Genomic DNA, 22,820 nt, shown 5'->3' with positions numbered 1-22,820 from the left:
ATTTTTCCTGATTCTGGTGTTTATTTGTTGAGTCACAGAGGTAAAACTATCTCTGTTTGATTACTTAAAGCTGTTGGCTGTGGAGATAATCTGTGCATTAGCAGCTGTACAGTGGGTGGTTAGCAGTTCTGAATCTGTAGCTGGAAGCACAGAAGTCATTTTGCACAGTACTTTAAAGCAGAAAACTGAGCATACAGGACAAAAGGCCCACCATGGCTCCATGGAGAAGGTGCTTTCTGCAAGGAGAAATCCTCTCATTTTCTGGTGACGAGGAGGGTGAGCGTCCAGCTGTGTCTTCCTGAACTCCCCCACCGCCCCATGGAGAGAGAACACCTCGAGCAAACACCCAGTGGAGCCTTGACTCCTGCAATTGCAACATCTGTCTCTTTATGCTTTCACAAAAGGAGACTGATTACCACTAGCACAGCTGAAAACAGCAGGTCTCAGCAACTTTTTTTAAGAGCCACAAACTTGCTATCACGAAGCTAAATCCCATTAGCCTTGGGAGTAAGGGGGGCTCAAACCTCCTACCTGGGCACTACTTCTCTGGGAAAGGTGGAACAATGCTCCTGTGCACCGTGGATAAATATTTAGCGTGCAAACACTGCTGGAAACAATGATCTAAACTCTCCATCTGCTAATCAACCAAGCAGCTACTCCTTGCCCACTTGCGTCTGTAGGAGAGCCATAGCAAGCTGCTCCTTCCCAAGGCAGCATAACTTTGGTTTGCACATTTTTCTCTGAGGATTTGCAATTTTCCTCCTCTTACCTTCACTTTGTCTGCAGCTGCTGAGTTTTAGTCCTGCCAAGGAGAAGTGGGGGCAGTTTTGGGCAGATTTCAGGCTGGAAGATTTATAAAGAACAGACATCAAAATCAAAGAGCAGAAAACTGATAGAAGATAGCAAGGGATGTGAAACTTCCCAGGGACAGGAATGACAAGAAGCAGAGATGCATACTTGTTTTATTAAAAATCTGCATATGAAAGCAGAGGGGAGCATCCTCACACACAACAGACGTGCTCCGTGCTATCACTTCACTTTGGCCTGAGACAAAGCAGAGACACACAGTTTATGTTAACGTTTAAAGTATCACCTATAGAGGGTTTTTGATTGTTTGGGATTTTTTTTTTTTTTGGGGGGGCCGGGGGAAGAGGGTAGCAGTTTTGCCAACACTCTACATGCAAATGTGGTACATATTCACATGCATCCTCCACACAGCCACAAGTGCACCAAAGATCTGTAGGCACAATTGGTAATATCTGGAACACATTAAAAAATTAGAGTGTGTAGTTCCCTCAGCAGCTGTACTACTTTTCTCGAAGTCTTTCCTAATTAACATACATTGAGGAGCTACCAACAATCACAGACCCAAGGTCGTCATGTTCAGCTTCCTTTCTAAACAAGGCACAGAAAAAAACACCTTCAGCACTGGCAACACTGCAGTCTCACGTGTCACAGAACTAAAACTTCAGAGTCTCTTTGTCATAAGCCCCCCACCCCTTTCTTTTTTTTTTTTTTTTTTTTTTTAATCACATAAATTAATCAAATATGGCATATTTGTGGATTGGTCCACCACCTCTCTTCTTCCAACCTCACCCATTAAAATCCTGCCTGACTTTGGGAGTAAAACTGGAGTAAATTCATCCCTATGTATTTTATAATGCAAATTATCACACTGAAAAATGCACATCAAGGAAGGCAGCAAACAGACAGGTCATTTTTGTGAAAGGGGTGGGAATGGAGGACAGGGAGGCAGCCAGGGTAAGAAATTGCTCAGGTTTGCAGATCCCAAAGGCAAGCTTTAAAACCCATTTTAAGGCACTCCCAACATTTCCACAGCCATCCTTCCTGCACTTCAAAAGCTATCTCCACTGTGCCACCAATTTTTGTAACTTTTAGCAAATCATTAGAGATACCTTTATCTGCTCATTACCTGAAAGAGTTAAAAGTTACATAGTCTGTATTGTTTTAGGATGAGAAAAGGGATGGACAAGGCAAATATTTTATTTACGCTTTAAAATTGGATGTGGAAAGATTTATAAATGGATTAATTTTAATTAGTGTCCTCATTTTATTTAAGAAAAAAAATAAAAAGCATGCCTTAAAATTAATGCATTGCTACCCTGAGTATTAACAAATATGTCAAGTCTTTGCTTCTTTTAAAGCTCCTTTGTTGCTTAGAGTTTTTTTATTATATATCAAGAGCAGCCTCTGATGAGGCTAATTTTCAACAACCATGCTGGAATGAAGCATGGCACAAATATTTTTCTTGATTTTTAACAAGGCAGGCCCAATAAACATTAATCTCTGGTGTGAATGTTTGCACTGTGGCCTTTGTGTCCCATCTCGCAGCATGGTGGAGGCAGGTCCTCCCTCCAAACTCATCCCAAAGAACCTCTTTGCTGTTTGGGAAGTTAAAACTAGGTACCCACCCCAGAGCAGAAGCATTTGAACAATCGCTTTAACATTTTTGTCTCCTTGAACACAGCTTCTCTAGTGGCTGCAGAAATTAGATTCCTCACAGATAAAGTGCAGGTGTGGTACCTGGGAAGATTTTTAGAAGACCACATGAGATGTCTTGGCATTTGTGCTTTATTATTAGGGCACCAAGCAAAATGGAGTCACAGCTAGGCCAAAAGTAAAGACTTGGTTTTTCTGGAGTTCAACAATCCAAACCCTGCCTACCTGAGTTTCTTCTCCAGATGCCAGGACCACAGAGAGCAGAGATGCCAACCATCAGTCTTCATCCCCACCTTCTCCACACCGACAGCCACAGAGAGGTGTCTGCCTTAGAGGGTTTACTTAAGGTACAAACCAGGTAAGAAAGTCTCAAGCCATTTGCTATCTCCAGGACACCAAGGCTCAACCACCTTATACACAAGTTCACTTGCAATATTCACTTATAATATTTTTGACATTTTAGGACCGTCTTTGAAGGCATCCCCTCTCCTAAACATAGAGTCCCATGAGTAAGCTCTCTCATCTGAGCTGCTTCTTCCTGTGTAAGCTCAACAAGATTCAGCCTTCGCCTACCACCCACACCACCCACACCCACCACTGAAGTTCTCCTCAACTCCCACTCGGACACTGCAGCCTCTTCCCTCCACACAGTTAATCTGACTTGCCTCCTCTACAGCCAGCACAACAACTGAATTAATTAATTTTAAAAACTAACACTATTACTGGATTTTTTTTTTCTTCTTCAGCTCCTTGCTGCAAGTATCTTCCTGTGTTGAACTTGACATGTGCTTTGACTCTGCAACACAAGGAGGGCTTGGCCCCTCAGTCACAGCAGCCCTTTCCTCAGTCAAGCTGCTGAAATTATTTCCTGGGCTGCAGAGGAGCTCCCACCAAATGCTCCTACAGCCCTGATACCTCCATGGCCACCACGTGCTGCCTGTGCCCACACTACATGGAAGAAGGACCAGCACATGACATGTAGAGGGGACCAGCATATGCCACGATGCCCACACATACACAAACCGGGGCGTGTGGTGCTTCCAGAGAGAGGATGAGACCTCTCGCTACCACCACATTCCCCTCATTGCCTTCTTCTCTTCCACATTTCTCCTGTGAGCACCCTGACCTCTCTGCACTGCCCGAACATGTGGTTGTGACTACTCTCTAGCTCCAGGCAGCCTGTCTTCAGACTCCTGCTCCTATTCTGGCAGTCCAAGAAGACATGAAATGAAACCCCTGGCCATTCTGGAGGGGGTGTTGTGTTGTAATAGCCCCAACACAACCCGTCTGAGCATTTTAGGGCATCACAGCTGTGAATGACTGGCTTGTGAAGAATGAAGTCTGGCACCTTCCTGTGCTCCAGCCAAACAAAAGGGAGGAGGAAGAGAGAGAAGTGACACTTTCCCCTCCACTTGATGAAAGCAAAATCTGATGGGGGGTGGGGGGGTGGGAGGAACAGTCTGGCTGCTTAGCCCCTTATTAATTAATGCATGTTTTGAAAAAAGAAATGCAACAGTGCACTCATTTCGACTGGTTTCTAGGAGCTTTTGTGACCTTAATAATTCATGTTTATGCAAGCTGCTCATAATGTTAAGCAGTTGGATTTTGTAGATTTTGTCCATTGCATTTAATGGAGATGAATACATCTAGCTGTGAAATGAGGTTGGCCGTAATACTCAGAGGGAAGCTTTAAAAAAAATTAGAATGTTTTTAGAAGGGCAAACAAAATTCACAGCTTTGTCTGAAATAATTTTCCATCTATTAATAATACACACAGTGTAAGAAACAGAATTTTTTTTTTTCCCGGATTCATCCTTTCCCTTTGCTTTTCATGTTTTGGCAGCATTTCCAACACCATTTTAATTGCTTCTCAAGCACGTAATCAGGGTCTTCTGCCTGTTTTACCTTTCTTCATAGCAACAGGAGCATAAAGTGGGGATTAGAAACACCAAAGTGATCAGGAAGACTAAGAAGCAGGTGTAACTCATATTTTGGATATCAGTTTGGGCTCCTGCAATGCAGAACAATAAGTACCAAGAGCACTGCTAGCACAGGGAGAGGGTTTACTCTTCCAGGCTTGTGCCCATCACCCATGGACACACAGCTTCTCTGGGACACCACTTCAGACAGTGGCCTGGACTGAGCAGCAGCTTATATCTGATCCACCAGGTAGCCAGAAGAAAGCACACCAGCACCCTGAATGACTTTATAAGTCTTTCCCAACACACAAGAGATGATTATTCCTACACACTCCTCACTGAAACAAGCAGGTCTCTGAAAAAACCTGCATTCACTTTGTATCAACACAAGATAAGCCACCTTTCTCACTATCCCTTCAAAATTTGGCCTGATTTAAGGGAAACTGAGAGCCTTCTCTTTGCTGAGCACCTTCAACAAGGAGACAGGGACACCGCTGTAAAGGGTCACCTCTCTGAAATGCTGGCAAAGTTGTGCACATCCCTGCCAGGCCATGTTTAAACTGGAAGCTCTTCTATAAAGACTCTTAGTTGGTTTTTAACCTGACTGTGTTTAAACAAGTTCTTATTTAAGAGAAGCAGTGTTCATTTAAACTGAAATCACAGTTTGCTCCTCAATGCAAGCTGCCAAAGGCACCTCCCAGCAAACAGAAAGTTTCTGAGCGCAGTAGAGGAAGAACAAACTGTCCCTGCAGTGCCAACAGCATCATGAAATAAATGGACGTGGGAGCTGAAAGAAAAAGATGACTGTAAAAGACATGGGGTTTTGTTCCAGGTTTGCTCTGGCTTTAGCAGAAATGGGCCCCAATGGATCTTTTTTTTTCCCCAAATAAGGGATGTTGATTCTTAACACAAGCTGTACACACATTGACACTCAGAGCCCACACAATGGCCTTGAAATATCAACTATTTTTGGCAGTCAGTGCAGCTGGGCAAACTCCAGGCAATTACAGACCAAAATGAAACCACGTGATTTTAAGGCAAGTATTAGGTCTTCCATAGAAAACCTCAAGTTCCATTTTGACAGACTAACAGTTCGTTACAAATTAAAAAATAATTATGTAATCAGTTTTAGCAGCTTACAGTAGTTCTTGGAACAGCCTCCCACCCACAACAAAAAAACAATGGATCCAGAGATCCAGAGTATGAGCCCATGGCAGTGTCACTGCCAGTAGCTAACATAATGTCCACTGTCTTGACTATCTAATAGTACATGAAGTTCAAAATATATTTCCTTGTGTACTTACATGACTCAAACTAATAGTTTTATTCTTTATAGATTAGATACCTAAATCAGTTGGCACCTAATCCAATCTCCATCAAATTTAAGGCCATCCCTTACCCCAAGGTAGGATTATCCTCAACGAACACTGAAGAGAGACACTAAAAGATGTCATCTCATACCTTCGAAACAGCAGCTCTTCCTGCTTCCCATCAGAGAGATTACCCCTGAGCTATCATCCCATCTGTAGGAGGTATCTGTATTATATATACAGATAAAATCATTAATCTCAAAGCAGGCTCCTACTGCAGTCAAGGCTTCCTACTCACAGGCTCCATTTTTCCAAAGTGTCTGTATGCACTGAAAAGCGACTCCATTGGAGGACCACTCCAAACAAGAAATACCAATTCTAAACAGTTTCCCTGTGTTTCTCAAGCTGAGCTACCATTTCTAATGCTTGCCTGCATCCACAAGTCATGTAGGACATACTGGTATTCAGACTGACAAACTTGAAAAAATAGTTCATTTAGGAAACTTCCAACTTCCCTACCTCCCGACCGAAGATGCACATGAAAAGAGGGCAGCTGCCCCCTCTTTGGCTGTGTACAACCAGTGATTTCACATCTATCACACTGGAGCAGTCAGGCTACATCCACGCTAGGAGCACCACAGCCAGCCAGAAGACTCTGACAATGAATGTTCTTTTCTGCAGCTGTAACTACAGGCCATTACCTTTCACATAGATTACATTTAAAAGTAAACAAATGTACAAAGTACCAAATGATTTAGTGGAGTGTTCTGTAGACAAACAATGCTATCTACCCCCAAGAATTAAAATTAATTGGAGGAGGAAGAATCTTTTAATTGATACAGCTCTATATTGTAAAATGGCACTTGAGTGACAGGCAATTACACTTCAAGCAATTTCTATTATATAGTGTCTAACAGAACAGATACAGCAGGAAGGGGAAAAAAAGCAAGCTTAAATACCACAAGGAATAAAATTTGTGTGCACTGTCTGTGTGATCAATGCAAACATAACCACAAACATTTGCATTACAATAGTGCAGTAAATAACAACCTCACAGCTGAGACATTTACAGGCATATTAGTAAGTACACTTTCACGTCTCACAGAGAGGATGGCAATTTATTCAACCACCCAAATAAGACATCTTGCAAGTCACAAGTCGTGCTCTAATTAGGAAGAATCCTCCTGAAAGTAAAGCACAGGTGACCCAGCAGGTCCCTTCCACCCCACACATCCAGAAGCTGTGATTCACCACACTTCAGACTACTCACTGCACAGAAGTTTGAATCCTTTGATGAGCCTGTGGATGTGGCCTGAAAGACAAGGCTGCAGGCCAAGCCGAGCCCATCACACCCCGCTCCCCAGAGCCCCACACCTCTCAGCAGCCACGGTGCACCAGACGGAGTAACTGCATTTTGGAACAGTGCCACCCATTTGTTTGCTGCATTTATTTATTTCCAGCTGAGTTACGGGACAGATTTCCCACACAAAAATGCTTGTAGCTTTATTCAGAAGATAAAGAGGAGGATGTCTTCTACTCTGTAAGAGGGGGCAGATGGATTCCTGCTGGAATAGGATGTGCCACATGTCATCTCACAGCCCAAGCCCCATCATGGCAATGAAGACATTTCTCTGCTCAGCTCCTCACCCCAAGAAGTGGAGGATCCAAATACAACCCATGTGGAGCAAGGTTGCTCTGTGGTACAGTAGAATAAAGGGTGGGGAAGATGATTAAGAGAAGGGGAATATAATCTATGCTGCTGAGAGCCTGGGAGGAAAACTGAAAGCTGGCCTGAATTCAGGTCAGTATTTGTATTCCCAGATAAATATGGTGAGCATGTTCCCAGCAGAAAACACTTGTGAGGAGGGCTTGAAAACTGGAAACTGGCACTGCAGATCTGGGATGACCACAAGATAGGTAGTCATCACTCTTGGGAGTCCTTCAAACCTAGGCATGCTGGGAAGACAGGTAAGAGCATAAGAACAGGATTAATATTTTAAAGATGAACAGCTGGTTAAAGTTTAATACCTGTCCCACTTGTCATTTGAAATCCTTCACGAAGGGAACTGAGCTCAGATGAGACAGGGACTTTAGTCTTTAACACACAGTCAGTTGCCATCGGAGTTCCTGCCAGCCCTGATTAAAGCTGATGGGCTGACAGCCAGGCACTACAATGAACAGAGGTGGCTGCCAGGGGTCCCATCCACCTCCTCCCCAGCACAGGGACACAAAGGAGCTGCACCACGTGCATCAGAACATAGGGTGCCATTAAGTAAGCAAAGCCTTTGGGGTTTGTGTTTCGCTGCAGACTTTGGACAGAAGGTTTCTCAAAACCCATGGATTCTTTGTATTGAGAATAAATACCCCAACAGAACTCAGTCATCAGTTTTCACTGGCAGCCTCTCTTCCCACATCCCTCGAGTGGATGGACAGCAGGATGGAGACTTTGGGGGACCAAAGTACCTCCCACTCTAAGTAGAGATCAGCTCCATGACCACTTGAATACAGAATGTACATAATGTACCACCACATCTGTAAGTCCATGGGACCCAGTAAGATGCATCCCAGAGTCCTGAGGGAATTGGCTGATGTAGTTTGCAAGACTCTCTCCATGATATTTGAAAAGTCATGGCAGTCAGGTGAAATCCCAGGTGACTGGAAAAGAGGAAATATTGTACCCGTCTTTAAAAAGGGTAGAAAAGAGGACCCTGGGAATTACCTGTCACCTTCACCTCTGTGCCTGGGAAGATCATGGAACAGAGCCTCTTAGAAGCTTGGCTAAGGCAGGGAGGTGCTTTGGGACAATCAGCACAGCTTCACTAAGGTTAAGTCCTGCCTGACCAAACTAGTGACCTTCCGTGATAGAGTCATCAGTGGACAAGGAAAGGGCTACAGATATCATTTTTCTGGACTTTCATAAAGTCTTTGACATGATCCCTGTGACAACATCCTTCTCTTTAAATTGGAGAGAAATGATTTGATGAGTGGACTGTTAGATGGATAAGAAACTGGTTACAAGGTCCCATTCACAGAGTAGCGGTCAGTGTCTCAGAGTCACTGACAAGTGGAGTCCCTCAGGGGTCCATACAGGGACCAGTGTGATTTAATATCTTCATTAATGACACAGATGAAGGGTCAAGTGCATCCTCAGTAAGTTTGCATGTGACACCAAGCTGAGTGACTCTGTTGACACACCTGAAGGACAGGATGCCATCCAGAAGGACCTGGACAAGCTCAAGAAGCGGGGCCATGGGAACAAGACCAAGTGCTGGTGCTGCACCTGGGTCAGGGCAACCTCCGGTATCAGCACAGGCTGGGGATGAACAGACCCAGAGCAGCCCTGCCCAGAAGGACTTGGGGGTGCTGTGGGTGAGAGGCCGGGCATGCCCCAGTCATGGCACTCGCAGCCCAGAGAGCCAAACGTGTCCTGGGCTGCATCCAGAGCCCCGTGGGCAGCAGGGGAGGGAGGGGATTCTGCCCCTCTGCTCTGCTCTGCTGAGACCCACCTGGAGCACTGCATCCAGCTCTGGGGTCCCAGCACAGGAGGGACAGGGACCTGCTGGAGCCAGTCCAGAGGAGGCCACCAAGATGATCAGAGGGCTGGAGGACCTCTCCTACGAGGAAAGACAGAGTTGGAATTGAGAAAATTGCCTGGAAAAGAGAAGGCTTTGGGATGACCTAATCGTGGCCTTCCAGTACCCAAAGGGAGGCTGCAAGAAAGATGGAGACAGACTTCTTACAAGAGCCTGTAGCAACAGAGCAAGGGGGAATGGCTTCAAACTGAAAGAGAGCAGGCTTACATTAGGTATTAGGAAAAAATTCTTTACTATGAGGTTGGCAAGGCACTAGAACAGGTTGCGCAGGGAAGCTGTGTTCAAGGCCGGATTGGATGGAGCTGGGAGCAACCTGATCTAGTGAAAGATGTCCCTGTCCATGGCAGGTGGGTTGGAACTACATGACCTTTAGGGTTCCTTCCAGTCCTGGCCATTCTGTGATACTAAGACCAGCACATCCAGTAAAATACACAGCTCAGTATTAAAGCCAGATTTTCCCCACACTACCAGGCAACTGCTTTTGCCCTGTAAGCAGAGAGAGAAGCAGGAGTGTGTTTCTTCAGTCAGATCACACTTACTGATTTATACAAGTGTTGTATTTGCATACAGCTGGAGGAGTGGAAAAACCCTGCTCCAGCAGGAAACAAGCTGTCTTTTACCAATCTGGGAAGATGAGAACATTGCTAAACTTACAGACAACATGCAACAGGATGGTGGCATGGGTAAGAGGATACCCAGTGAGGTCCAAAGTATTTACGGAAGACCAAGCAGCTGGGCTGCTCTCATGCAGATCTGTAATACCAGGAGGCAAAAGCAGGATGTTTTCCCTGGAAGGCAACAGTGAACACAGTGGGTTTGGCATCTGTTTCAGGAGGTCCTACCTCAGTCAAAATTCTGGACAAAGCCTGTTTGTCTGAGACTTTGCAAAGAGTGGAGCAAGCATCAAAGCTCTCCTTCGTTTTGTAGGTCAGGAAGGCTTTGGGTTTGGCAGGGTGTCAGCTCACATGTATTCCATAAAGTGCACTTTAATTTTTCATTGTAGCAGCACCAACAGACTTTGATTGAAATAAATAATGAACCAATTTGTATCATGAATCTAGGAATCACTCTCTTCTGGTCCCCATCATGGAGAGGATTTTCTTCCCAGTGACAAGTGTTAATGCATTTATGCCCTAGTTTCCCACAGTGGGTGTCACTATTGAAGTGGCAGGAAGGAAGGTTAGAGCTGCTTTTTCAGACTGTTCCTGTCAGCCTCAGCAGTCCGTTTTGGATGAAAACATCCCGGCAGAACACAGCCTGAAAGAAAGCTGGATTTTAAACAGCACAGCAAAAGTCTTTGTGTTGTATATGATTAAAATGTAACATTGAATAGGGCTTTTTCCCAGTCTGAGTCAGGGAGGACGGCTCCACTGTGTAAAAATTACAGGGTTTTTTTGCAGAATGACAGAAGTTTCACAAGTCTTTAATGTAGTTAAGAGACCATTTGCCATGGTTTTCTCGTTTTTCAGTGGTGTTCTGCCTGACAAGTCCCCCAGCACAAAACCTGACAGGTACTGTTCCACTTGTGAGAGCTGACAGGGGACAGCTGGCCCTTCACCACAGGGAGACCCCACAGCAGTACCTACCTTCGCTTCTCACACAGTAAAAATGGCCAGAACCAAAACCCAGTGGGATCCAGGCATTCGGTTTGATTTGAACCATTCCGTGTGAGTCATGATAATTTTAATAAACACAGTTATTTGGGGGAGGGGAAGTCAATTATCAAAAGCAGCCTTACTGTAATTTCAAAGTTTTACCAAATCACTTTAATACAATTCCATTTAGAGAGAAATTTAGATTAAGTGCACACAGTAAGTGCTGTAACCCACCCAGTTACGAACCCCCTTTGCAAACTGTCTAACACTGCAGAGAAAGTGAATAAAATGCTGGCCAAATCAAACAATAATGAAATTAAAGCACAACAGCATGGCTTACAACAATGTTCTAGTAGCATCCTTGGGAGGCTGCACTGAAGAGGAGGTGCCTTTAGGCAGGTATAACAGTAGAAGTGTTAGATTGCAGTATTACAGCTGCTCCCACCTCCCTTGCAGAGCTTTACAATGTCACAGCAAGGCAGCAATATCAGTGAGCTAATACTACATTAGGAACTCATTTTAGACAGAAAAGGATAATTATTTTCTCCTGGAGAGTACCCATAAATTAATTTTATTCACCCAGACCACCTTTGTCATTGCTGGAAGCTGCTGCTGAAGGACCACAGACTCTGCCCTAGATGACACCACATCGCATGCAAATCTCCAGCTCAGAGCAGTGGTAGCTGCACAAGATATAATGTCTTGTGACATGGCGAAGGTCAGATTAGAGTATCTGACCTTCAGGCTAAATTTATCAATTCAGTGAAATATATTAATGACACAGTTTTTAATTAAGACAACATAATAGAAAGAGCAATACTGCTTGGTCCATTGCAGATCTGTATTAAAGTACAATATCCATTTAATCACTTTTGTACTTGATCTAGTTAAAATTAGCCGGGAGAGCTGTTGCTGTAGCACGTGGGTAATAGAAGCAGAAAGCTGAGACTCACCAAAGTGAAGCCACTGCACTTCATTACAACCACAGAATCCTCAGCAGGGCCAGACACGCCGGTGGGGAGCAGCACAAGAGGGAATGCTCAAGGATCATACAACTGACAGACCTTAAGGAACAAAATGCAGTTCATTACCCTGCTATTGTTTTGGCAGAAACAAAACCCAAATTACTCATTTGCTGCTGCTATTTTCACTCCATCAGCCGTCGGGTACGCCTGAGTCGGTGCTGGATGCACTGCCCAGCGTGGTGTAAGGCAGTGCCAGGCTTTCCCAGGCTCTGTGCAAGACCCAGCTGTCACTGGGACAAGGGGGGCAAATCCAGAAAAACACTCTTTTCTACTCCTTCTGTGCATACATTAATCTACGTGCTTATTCCTGTTTACATTATGAGGTGTATGTCATAAAAGAGCTTACAGGATGTGTACTGCAGCCAAGTTAGTATTGCTGTTGGAGCCTCAGCCTATTTCCTGACTTAACATTGCCCAGTTAAAACTAATTTTTTTTTTTTTTAATTCTGCATTTGTCTAATGGAATTTATTAGTTGTTTGAGCCCATTTCAGGTAAGAATGCTACATAGAGCACCCATGAACACCTGCAGGAAACCCAGCCAAGAGAACAAGTTCTATACTGGAGACAGTAATAACTCAGAAATATTAGCTAGTATAGAAATGTGTACAAATATAGTAAAGAAGCTACTTTAAGCAACAACATTCAAAACAGTTTAGAAAAGTGCCTGCATTATAAGACCTTTTCACATACTACTCTGGTGAAACCCAGAGCTTTTCATTTGGGGCAACTCAGCTGTCCTTTCAGGAGACAAAGTGTGCTGTGTACAAGAACCATAATTTTTAAAAAAATTGGGTTTTTTCCACATATGTAATGACTTGGATTTTAAAGGCAGGAAGCATTTCCCAACGCTTGTGCAGATGAGCTAAGGCAGATGGACCTTACATTAAAGCCTTCCCTACCTCCCAACACAGGCATGCACTCTTGCACCCAGCCGAAATCCTGCTCAGAGATGTTCCCTATTTCACAAAGCTACTGAAAAGCTAGCAAAACACCCATGGCAATACCATGAAAATATGCAATAACTTTTAAATTTGACCCTTACAACATCAAGGTTTGATGGCACCAGCATTGCCAAATAACCCCTGCAGTAGATACCTGCCACACGAGATAGCTGCAGCTCTCTGCATTCCTAGGAAATCCTTTGCAATACCATTTGGACTCTGACCTTCTCTCCCTACTTCAACTCATTTGAGACAATCTTGATTTCTGCCCTGGGAATCCTGGGCATCCCTGGCTGGACCCAGCCTTTCTGTGCCCCTGGCAGAGCTGCTGGCAGCTGCCTTTGCCAGCTCAGGAGCTGGTAAACCAGACTAAACATCTACTCACTCATCAAGTGTTTTAGACTAGCATTCCCCTGTCAACATTTCAAAGGGAACACAGAAAAGACCTCACGTCATGAAAACCACAATACTTTAAAATAAAAAAAAAGAAAAAGAAATCCTTCCCACTTCTGTAAAATGTTTGTGAGTTTTATAAAAGTTTAAAAAAATAGGTTTCCTCCAGGCTAGGCACTGAATAATTTTACAGAAAAAAATACTTCAAAGACACATTTTCCATTCTATTTGCATTCAGGCATTTTGTTTTTCAGAAAATTATTAACTCAGTAATATTGCAGGCTATTCTTCCACACACCTTGAGCTTTGGCTACCCAGAAGATAATTCGTCGAGTGCAAAGACCCATGCAAGAGAGGGAGAAGGCACTCTACAGTTTGTGAGCCATCCCAAGGGATTAGCACAGTATTTGCAAGGACATGCATCCTGCACATGAAAGTGAGAGTTGCAGAGGGAGTTCAGGCATTGCAGTTTGCCTTGAAATGAAGGCAGAGGACCTTCCACCGAGGCAACTGAGCACTCTGGTAACACCTGCTCACAGCCACTCTGGCTGCCCCTCTGCCAGGGGCTGCATGAAGCCCAAGCCGTGATGTGTCCACTAAACACAAGAGGCTGATGCAGGGACAGTGCTTGAACCCGCTGCCACTGCACTGCCCAGAGCGCACCAGCATCTTGTGTCAATCCCCCACAAACTCCCACAGCCCCCAGGGACGAGGGAGTGAAGGCAGTTCTGGGACGATTCCTCTCCCAAGGCTTCACCGCGCTCTCTCCCAGCCAGAAGCAGAGAGGATTTGACAGCCCGTTGAGAGAAATTCACGAGCGTTGCCGTTCATTAAAACGATACCGAGGGAAAGCGCTGAGGTTAACGGGATGGGCTATATTAAGCCCATTTACAGCTTTATGACACCTTCAAAGGGGCACAAGAGCTTTTTACAGCCACGTAGAATGGTCAGATAGTTACAAACTGAGACAGGTTTAAGAGAGTACCCCAGGCCACCCGAAGGAGAGGCAGCACAGTTAACTTCAGAGTTTGAGGTCAGCTCTTGATGTTTTCCTCTTACATATCTCATCCACAACTGCTCCCGGGCTTACAACACTGCATATATCACAGCCCGCTTTGTGCTAACAGGACTATTTAATGACACAGAGAACTACCTTCTGATGATTAGGGGGGAAAAAATCGGCCACATGCTTCATGCTGTCTGATTTTATTAAACTGCTGCGTACAGGGAAGGGGGGCGGTTGCTGTTTTTTCTGCAACGGCAACCCCTCTTCCTTACATCCCCGGGTCCTGCTGCACTGCAAGACAGTAACAGGCACTGTCACAACATAACCTAATCCACGGCGCGGGGAGATAGGACAAAGTATTACAGCAGGCGATGGAGCTGCCCCCCGCCCCCCAGGCAGGCACGCCGGGATCAGCAGAGCGAGGGCTGGTCAGAGACCTTACAAGCACGCCCATATCAGGGGATGTGGCCCACTGACCCCCAGAGGAATGAAACCCCACCAACCCTGGTAGGACGGACCCTATCAACACCTGCCCCATTGACCTTACAGAGCGATGGACCCCACCGGCCCTGGGACATGGACCTACCAGCCTCCTGGGGATGGAGCCCCCAAGACGATGGGGTACGCATCCCCCTGAGTCCCTCCAGAGGAGATGCGACCCTCAGCCCCCCTGGGGAGGGAGCCTCAGGGATCACGGGGGAGGCACCCCACTGACACACGGAGGGGGGGCTGTCGCCCCGCACAAACAACTCTGGGTAAGATGCAGAGCCTCAGCCCCAGGGCGGAGAGATGCACCCTGCCCTCCCGCAGGAGACGGAGCCCCCAGGGAACTGGGGGAGGCACTCACGACCTCCGGCAGATGCAGCCCCGGTGGCCACAGCGAGGGGGCTGCACCGCACCGTCCTCCGGGGCACGAAGCCCCCGGTGCCAATGGCGGGGCGGGATGACCGCAGCGACCGCCGGGCGATGCAGCCCCCGCGTCCCGCTGCGGCAGCGCGGGGGGAGCGCAGCGCCCAGCCCAGCCCAGCCCAGCCCAGCCCGGCCCAGCCCCGCGGGAGCGAAGCCACCGGCGGGGCAGCCCCGGCTCCGCCGCCCCCGCCCGCAGCCGCGCCGCGCTCCCCACTCACCTCGGCGGGACGGGGTCCGGCGCCCCGACACCTGCCCGGCGTGCCCGGGGCAGGCGCACCCGGCCCGGCGCCGCTGCCTCGCTGCCTCGTACGCCCGGCCCGGCCCGCGGAGCGCGGGGGCGGCCCGGGCGGGCGGGAGCGCGGGGATCCCGCGAGGGGCGGCCCGACGGGGCGGGCGGGGCTCCCTTCCCTTCCCTTCCCTGTCTCTCTCTCTCTCTCTCTCTCTCTCTCCCCTCGTCCGCGGGACACCTGGGACCGGACACGGGCCGGGGCACGGACCGCGCTGCGGGGGCCGGCCGGCGCTGCAGGAGCTGCCTGGGATCTACGGCCCCCGCCGAGCAGGCGTTGTTCTCTGCCAGGGTTTTAATGTTTTCGGGCACATCGGGATTTTTCAAGTCCTTTAAACGATTTCCTTGTATCGCTTTTATCTTCGGTTCTCGCTCAGCGGGCAGTGCTAGTTCCAAGGATGGCTTAAATGAATAGTGAATTACTCTTTCTTTTTTTTTTTTTTTTTTAATCTAAACCGATCCTTTCTAATTGTTTAATAAAGTTGTGAGATTTCGATTTTTTTGGGTTTGTTTTTTTTTTAACGAGAAACTTTCAGACTATTAAAATCAAACTGCATTCTGAAGTGTTTATTTGCTTTTTTAGGTTCACTTTCCCTAGGCACTGCAAAAGGGAACGGTCAGTGTCTCTGTTTTCTTTCAAGCCAGAATCCTTTCGTGACTCATGCCCCTGTACAAGGCTCAGGGAGTGTGTTTCCAGCACTGCTGTACTAAAATTAAATCTAAAAAAAAAAAAAAAGGAGAGAGAATTCAGATCAACCAAAGTGTCTCTAAAGTATTGTCTTTATTAAAGACTCTGTCAAGTAATCACGTTACAATTTGGCCCAGATGCTCTGCCTATCACTTCTTTGAAGATGATTGCTGGTGATGGCAATGTCTGGGCTGATAACTAAATCAAGCTCAGCATTTAAAGCAGAAGGTTGTCTAGAGGCACTTGTTGCAGTGGCAGGCTCGGCACGAGGTACCAGGCAGTGCCTTAGGACTCTTCAGCACAGGAAGGATGCTGTGAGCTGAGCTGGATTGTTCTGTGAATGAATAATGCTTCCATGAAAACAGAATAGTACTGCAGAGCACACCCCAGAACACCCTCTGTGCAGAGCAGGGAGGTTTGCCTGGTGTCGGCCAGGCCATGAAACAAGAAAAGAAACCCAACCCCTTTCACAGTGATGAACTCCAGGATGAGGTGCAAAAAAACAGGAGTGTAATTCCTGTTTCCGTGAGGGAATCCCAGGCACACGGAGCAAGCCATACCGGCTGGGACTGGCAGGAGAGCAGCTCCCAGCAAGTGGAGTTTTTTCCACCAGCACTGCCAGCAAACACACTGACACCTCTCCAGACCCCATTAACGCACAGTGCTCAGGAAGACCTCATCCCACCTTGGTTTTCCCCTGCATCTTCACACTGAAGCCTGTTAGGTGGTTCCCTGCAGGTCCAGGGGTAACCCAGCACACAATTCAATGGAATGCCAGTGACAACAATTTTGGGGCTGCCACCAATCAAGACACCATGTGGCTAATGCTGCCCTGTGCGCCCGCCGGTGCAAAGTCACAGGGTACCAGGGCCTCTCTAAAAGCACTGCAATATCAGACTAATTCAGCCCCCATTCGTGACTTTTCCCCCCTGTTTCTAGGAACCTGCCTTTGAATGATGCTCAGTTGATTATTTATCCCCATGAGAACAGACATGCTTGCAAATCACTCCTCCATGCTGCCAGGTAGCTTGCTGAAAATGGTGCTGGCTCACAACAGCAAGATGGATGATGGAGTGAAGCAGTTTAACTCTGAGAATTATACCCTTTGACTCCCCAGCTCAAAACTGTGATTATGTCCCAGTGGGACATGAAAAATTCCCAGAGGGCCCATGGCACCCCAGAGTGCTAAGCCCTTGTTTCAGGGCACAATTCTCCCTTGTTATCAATTCTTCTGGGAAATCATATCCAATAGCCATGCAAATACTATGATTAACTTCAGCAGCAGCTGCTGCTGAATGAATCAGAATCACCAAAATATACGTGCACTAACTTCCGATTACCCATTATCCTAATTTTTTAAAGATCCACAAGTCCAACCTATTTGCACAGCTCACAGTTAAGGCAAGAGAGCAGATTATGCCTGAATCACTTCTTATTCAAATCAGAGCAATTCTGTTCATTTCAGGAATTACACCAACATAGAAGTGGCATGGAAAGGGACTGCTTTCCTCCCATATAACAATACCACTTAAATCTTATTAAAGTCAGTCGTGTCCGTTTTCCCCATTTTCTGCATAGGTTGCAAGATAGCAATATAAAGCACTGAAGGCTGGGTGTTCCTGCTGCAGATCATTTGGCTTCTGGCAGGATTACATGCTGGAGTCAAAGCTGATGCTCATAAACAATGTCTTTTACTAAGCTTTCATAGGCAGCTGTTGGCATTCGGTTTTGTGATGTAAATCAATCACAGCTTATATCTTCTGATTTCAGGCCAAAAGGTGGGAAAGATACTGTGCTGGGCTTATTCTGCAGATCTCTGTGGAAAGGTTAGCTTTATCTACAACCAGAATCAGTCATTCTGGAGGCTGTCAGCAATATTTTACATTCTCCTGTTACACATCTGAGAAACACTACTTTTCCTACTGCTCTTCCTGAAGGTTGTACACCTCTGATGCAATATGAGCATCAAAATCCTAATTAAATGGGGCTTTGTGAGTACAGATCTCCCAACATTTATATTGCAGTACTTGTATTTTGCAGCCTGGTCAGATGTTGATAGCATCAGTAGCATTCTCTGTTTTTCTCAGACACCAGCTGAGTAGAGATTAAATATATCCCTTAGTGTCTTTCATACTTCACCTGCCAGAGAGTGCCCAAAGTCTCATTTTATATTGCTTTAGATAAGGGAAGAATGCTGAAACTAAAACAGTTATCTGGACCCCAGAGGAACCTCAAAGAGATTCTGGAGCCCAAGGAAAAAGAGAGAAACCAGAAAGCAGAGAGAAAGATCAGATTAGGCTGATGGAATAATTTTCAGCTTTTGAGATCCAAATGCTCCTGAAATCATATAACCTTGTGTGGCGGTATCAGTGGGACTGTACTTCAGTAGCATCTTTTCAGAAACATGGAGTACTTTCAGAGTTGCTACACAGCAGAATTCTGTCATCCTAACAACATTTTATCCCAATACCATCTTCAGCAATCTGTAATTTTGTCACATTTTCCAAGAGCAAGCAGCATTTTCTGCCCTGACCCATACCACACTGGCAGTGTCCATCTTCTGCTGAGCTCTGGGGATGGCTGGACAGCATCCAGCAATTCAGGCAGATCTGCTGAGCTGTGGCCTGCCCTCAGCTCTCCCTGAAATCCCCAGATATGGGGGGTTTACATTATTCTGAAGTTTTCCTGTAGCTGATTTGATGGGTCTTTTCTAGTGGCTTGGAGACAGACTGTCTAGCAGTAGGTACAGAATAAAGTGTAAATGAAAAAGCACAACATCGTCATATCCAGGTAGGGTGCACATAATGCTGCCACCACTGACAGCAAAAAGTGGGGCAATAAGTATCTGGGACTGATTAACCTGAATTATGACTTTCCCCCAGCAGCTTCCAAATTTTGGTCTGTGATTTAAAAACCACAGCGTGAGTCCTGACACATTGTGAGCTAGCAAGACTTGTGCTTTGCTGTGTTTATGGAACAAAACTGGTACCCTTCATCTTTATTATGATATAATAATCTTCTCTCTCATCTTATATCTGCCCTTTACTCAGACTCCCCCGTAGACATAGCTGGTATAAAATAGACCAAGGACAAGCCACCACTGGCTGTGCTATTATAAATTCCATTCACAAGGAGACTAAAATGAACTATTCTACATGGAAAAATTAACCAGCATGATTACAGTAATAACCTAGAGTTATCATGGTCCTCAGGTGGGCACACTGTTCCAATTTTATTTGGAAATAATTACTTCAAAAGCAGAGCAATTTTTCCAGGACGCTGCCTTACTTTGAAGGAGTGTATCCATGCTGCTTCCACTGCAGCAGCAGTCACAGTGATTTTCTTTGCAAAAGCAAAGCCCAAGAGAGGGAATACATTACATATGTCTCCTCCATAATGTGCTGCAGTAAATATGAGACTAAAAGGGCTGAGAAAGAGAAATCTTGGAAGTTGGATAGAGCCTTGCACAGAAAGTGAACAGTCACACCAGGCTTGGAGCCATAGTCACAATTTGGCTTTGCGCAGCCTTGTGCCATTTGTAACAGTGACACTCCACTTTGTTCCAGCTTTAATTTGGATCATCAACCACAAACGGGAGCAGCAATAATGAAAAAACAATGATTCTGATCCAATATTTTTTCACTCCTTTCTGAAACCCTACTACATCTTTACAGCAAGGGGAAAAAACAAGCTTAGAGCTGTGACTCCATCATCAGGGATTTCTCTCCATTTATGTCTCTCCTGGATTTTCATAGACTAAATGAAAAGCCTGACTAGGATGTAAAGTTCCCCAGATGCAACGAGTTTCTCCCAGAGCACAAAAGTGGTTAACCCTTAAGAAGTATTTAGTTTGAATTAGCGTGAAACAGAAGCATAACTGCCTTAAACATACAGGGTGGAGAGGTAAAGGCAAGAAGCAAAAGGGCCATTATCAACAAGATCTAAAATTTAAAATGAGAAAATATGTGCTTAGATACATTTATTCTATATTGTTTCTTGATATCACACATTACATTTTCATTTGCTGCAAAAGTCTAAGATACGTACTCTATATAAATACTGTAAGAGACCAAAGTCAATATTACGAGTCAAAAAGTCTCAAATTCAAACACTCAGCTACAACTCTTCATAGAAATATAAATTTTCCAAGCTCCTGAGGGTAAAAGCCTTAGATTATTTTGGTACATACATAAGACACAGTTCTCTAAAGACCCTTTTCCATGCAATTCCAAGATCAACACTTGTTTCAATTTCAGTGATATAAGATATCAGAGGACAAATTCACCCACTGGATGAACTTGACTGTAGACAAGAGACCAAAGAAATAGATATATAAATTCTAAGGTTAAAATAAATCAGTCACTAGAGACCTTAGAGCTTCTCACCAAGGTAAGATTTTTTGCTAATTTCTTTAGCAAATTAGTCATCCCCCTCTTTATATTGTGCAGTGTTTTTCAAATCTGCTCTGATGCTGTGTTTGTTTTTCTTTGATTTCTATTATTAGGTAATCAATTTCTCCCTTTGCCTACAGAAGTGCCTCTGTGTGTCTTAGAATTCATTAGATTTCATTGTTAAATATGTGGTCACATATCTAGAGTCATTTACCATTTCAAAAGCACCTTCCTCAATTTAAACTTCATCTTTGCACAAAAATCTTTACCTGGTCATACCTACAGGAGAAACCGGAATGTTTTATTTACCATAGTTGAGTGTGTGCTGTCTCAACAGGATGATAAGAAAAGCACTGATTGAACTCTTTCTGCACAGAACCAGCACCAAGGAGTTATCAAATAACTGTGCGATAGATACCGAGCCTTGCTTAAACATTGCCAAAGCAATCTGTCAGCAGGGAATGTCCACAGCCCTAATGCACAAATAGCAGAGGCAGTGCCTAGTCAGTATCACATTAATCAAGGGCTGTGCAAACAGAAGTGTTTTAAGAGATTAGGGAGTTCTGGAGAAGCACCGCCCCAAGGCTACCCAGTTGCCAGCACTCCCCTGTTCCTGGGTACTGGCACTGCTCCTGCTTTCCCTCTGCTTTATCCAACACGGGCTACAGTCCACCATGACCAAAGGGATCAGCCTGATTTCATAACACAAACAACCAGTCTGATGTCCTCTCCTTGCAGGAAGCACTTGCTGCAGACAAATCCCTTAAACAGTCTACTCGTTGTTCAATAAAATGCTTGTCACACATGTTCATCATTATAATCCTTTGCAGTCAGATAGTACCATTCATCTGATGAGCTCAGCCTACAAATTTAGCTTGAATCTGGTCTGACATCTGCCTCCAAGTATGCTTTGATTTGAAAAATCACGTTAAAACTCAGCCTAGAGTTGTCTCTTCCTGTGCTTGTGGGTCTCTGTGTGCCTGGACATACGGATGGAAATTCCTAATATTTCAGTGCTGTTTGAATGAGTGCTGAGCACTGCAGGCCATCTGCCAGTAACTATTTTTCTAAACTTGGAAAAAATAAGAAAGGAAGAGATATTTTAAAGCTTTTACTCGTAACAGCAGTGATTTTTCTGGAAATTCAAGCAGTTCTGAAAGGGATGTACCATTTCCAAAGGCAGCTCTCACTCAACAGGTTTTTGAGTTCTCTGTAACTCTATGTCTTCATATTCTACCATGTCAAATAAGGACAAAAAAACCTACATATTCATCTATCCAGGATCCATATGGCAGGTGCTTGTCCAAGGCATTTGGAATCTCAGATGTAAAATGCTGAAGAAAGGAAAAATCATCTTGTTAAATGAGAGCAAGGCAGAAATTAGGTGCACTGTCAGATTGTCTTAGTGGATTATGAAGGTCCCTGTAATACTGCAAAGAGACATTCAATATTCAGGAGAGACTTTTTAGTTTAATCTGTCAGTTTTTAACAGTATAGTATATGCAGCATCCTTTTTTATTACTATTTTTTGTTTCTACAGGTTTCTCCCCAAGTTTCATTTGTTACAGTTAGAAATCCTTCATCATGAGACTTTTCTGAGAACACAAACAAAATGAAAAACAACCAGAAGCACAAGCATTCCACTAACTACCTGGGCTGCAGTTAGTATTTACCAGACTCCTGTTGCATAGCCACAGCAGCCTTTCTGAACATCTTTTCATTGAGGCATCTGCACTGTAACATTTGCATTTCTTCTACTTAATTGTTCAATATAAACAAACAAACAAAATTCCCAAAAATAAACATGGGGGTAAAAAAAGAGAGAGAGATCCAAGGCTAGCAAAATACTAACTGGCTAATGGAAAAAACTGCACACTTGAATTCTGTAGTCCTCAGAGCATGTGATATGGAGACTTGTGAAGCAGCAAAAATCTCTCATAGGAGCTCCCAGATCTTCCCTCAGTGGTCATTTCTACCAACCAATACTTGGTTTCCTTATTTTGGTAAAACATGTTGTTATTCAGCTTGAACTACCTGGGGTCTAGAATTCTGAAAAAGTTAATAAAAAAGGTTTTCTACACAGTGCTATTTTTGTATCGTATCCAAAGCACTGCAAGCCAGAGCTGTTACTTCAAATAAACATTTTTCTGTGCCATTGAGACACAGGTGCGTTGTAACAAGCATAAGAAGTCCAAACGACCCGTGAATCAAATAAATCACCAGAAATCCTGCAGAGAGGAAGAGACAAAGAGACAGAGCTAGAAAATTAAACTGCTACACTGCTCCTGAAGGACTGCAATTTA

General features: G+C 44.9%; 1 protein-coding gene across 1 annotated transcript in view; it reads right to left on the bottom strand.

Moving 5' to 3' along the window:
- PDZD2 (PDZ domain containing 2) overlaps nucleotides 1-15,461 on the bottom strand; it is a 204,638-nt gene extending 189,177 nt beyond the window's left edge. Inside the window, 2 exon segments of the mRNA XM_039566737.1 lie at nucleotides 11,831-11,941; nucleotides 15,371-15,461. The gene's annotated coding sequence lies outside the window, so the exon portion shown is untranslated.
- Nucleotides 15,462-22,820: the final 7,359 nt, after the last annotated feature.

This window comes from Corvus cornix, chromosome Z, assembly GCF_000738735.6.
Source record: "Corvus cornix cornix isolate S_Up_H32 chromosome Z, ASM73873v5, whole genome shotgun sequence".
NCBI lineage: Eukaryota > Metazoa > Chordata > Aves > Passeriformes > Corvidae > Corvus > Corvus cornix.
This window is presented reverse-complemented; position numbering and strand designations above follow the sequence as displayed.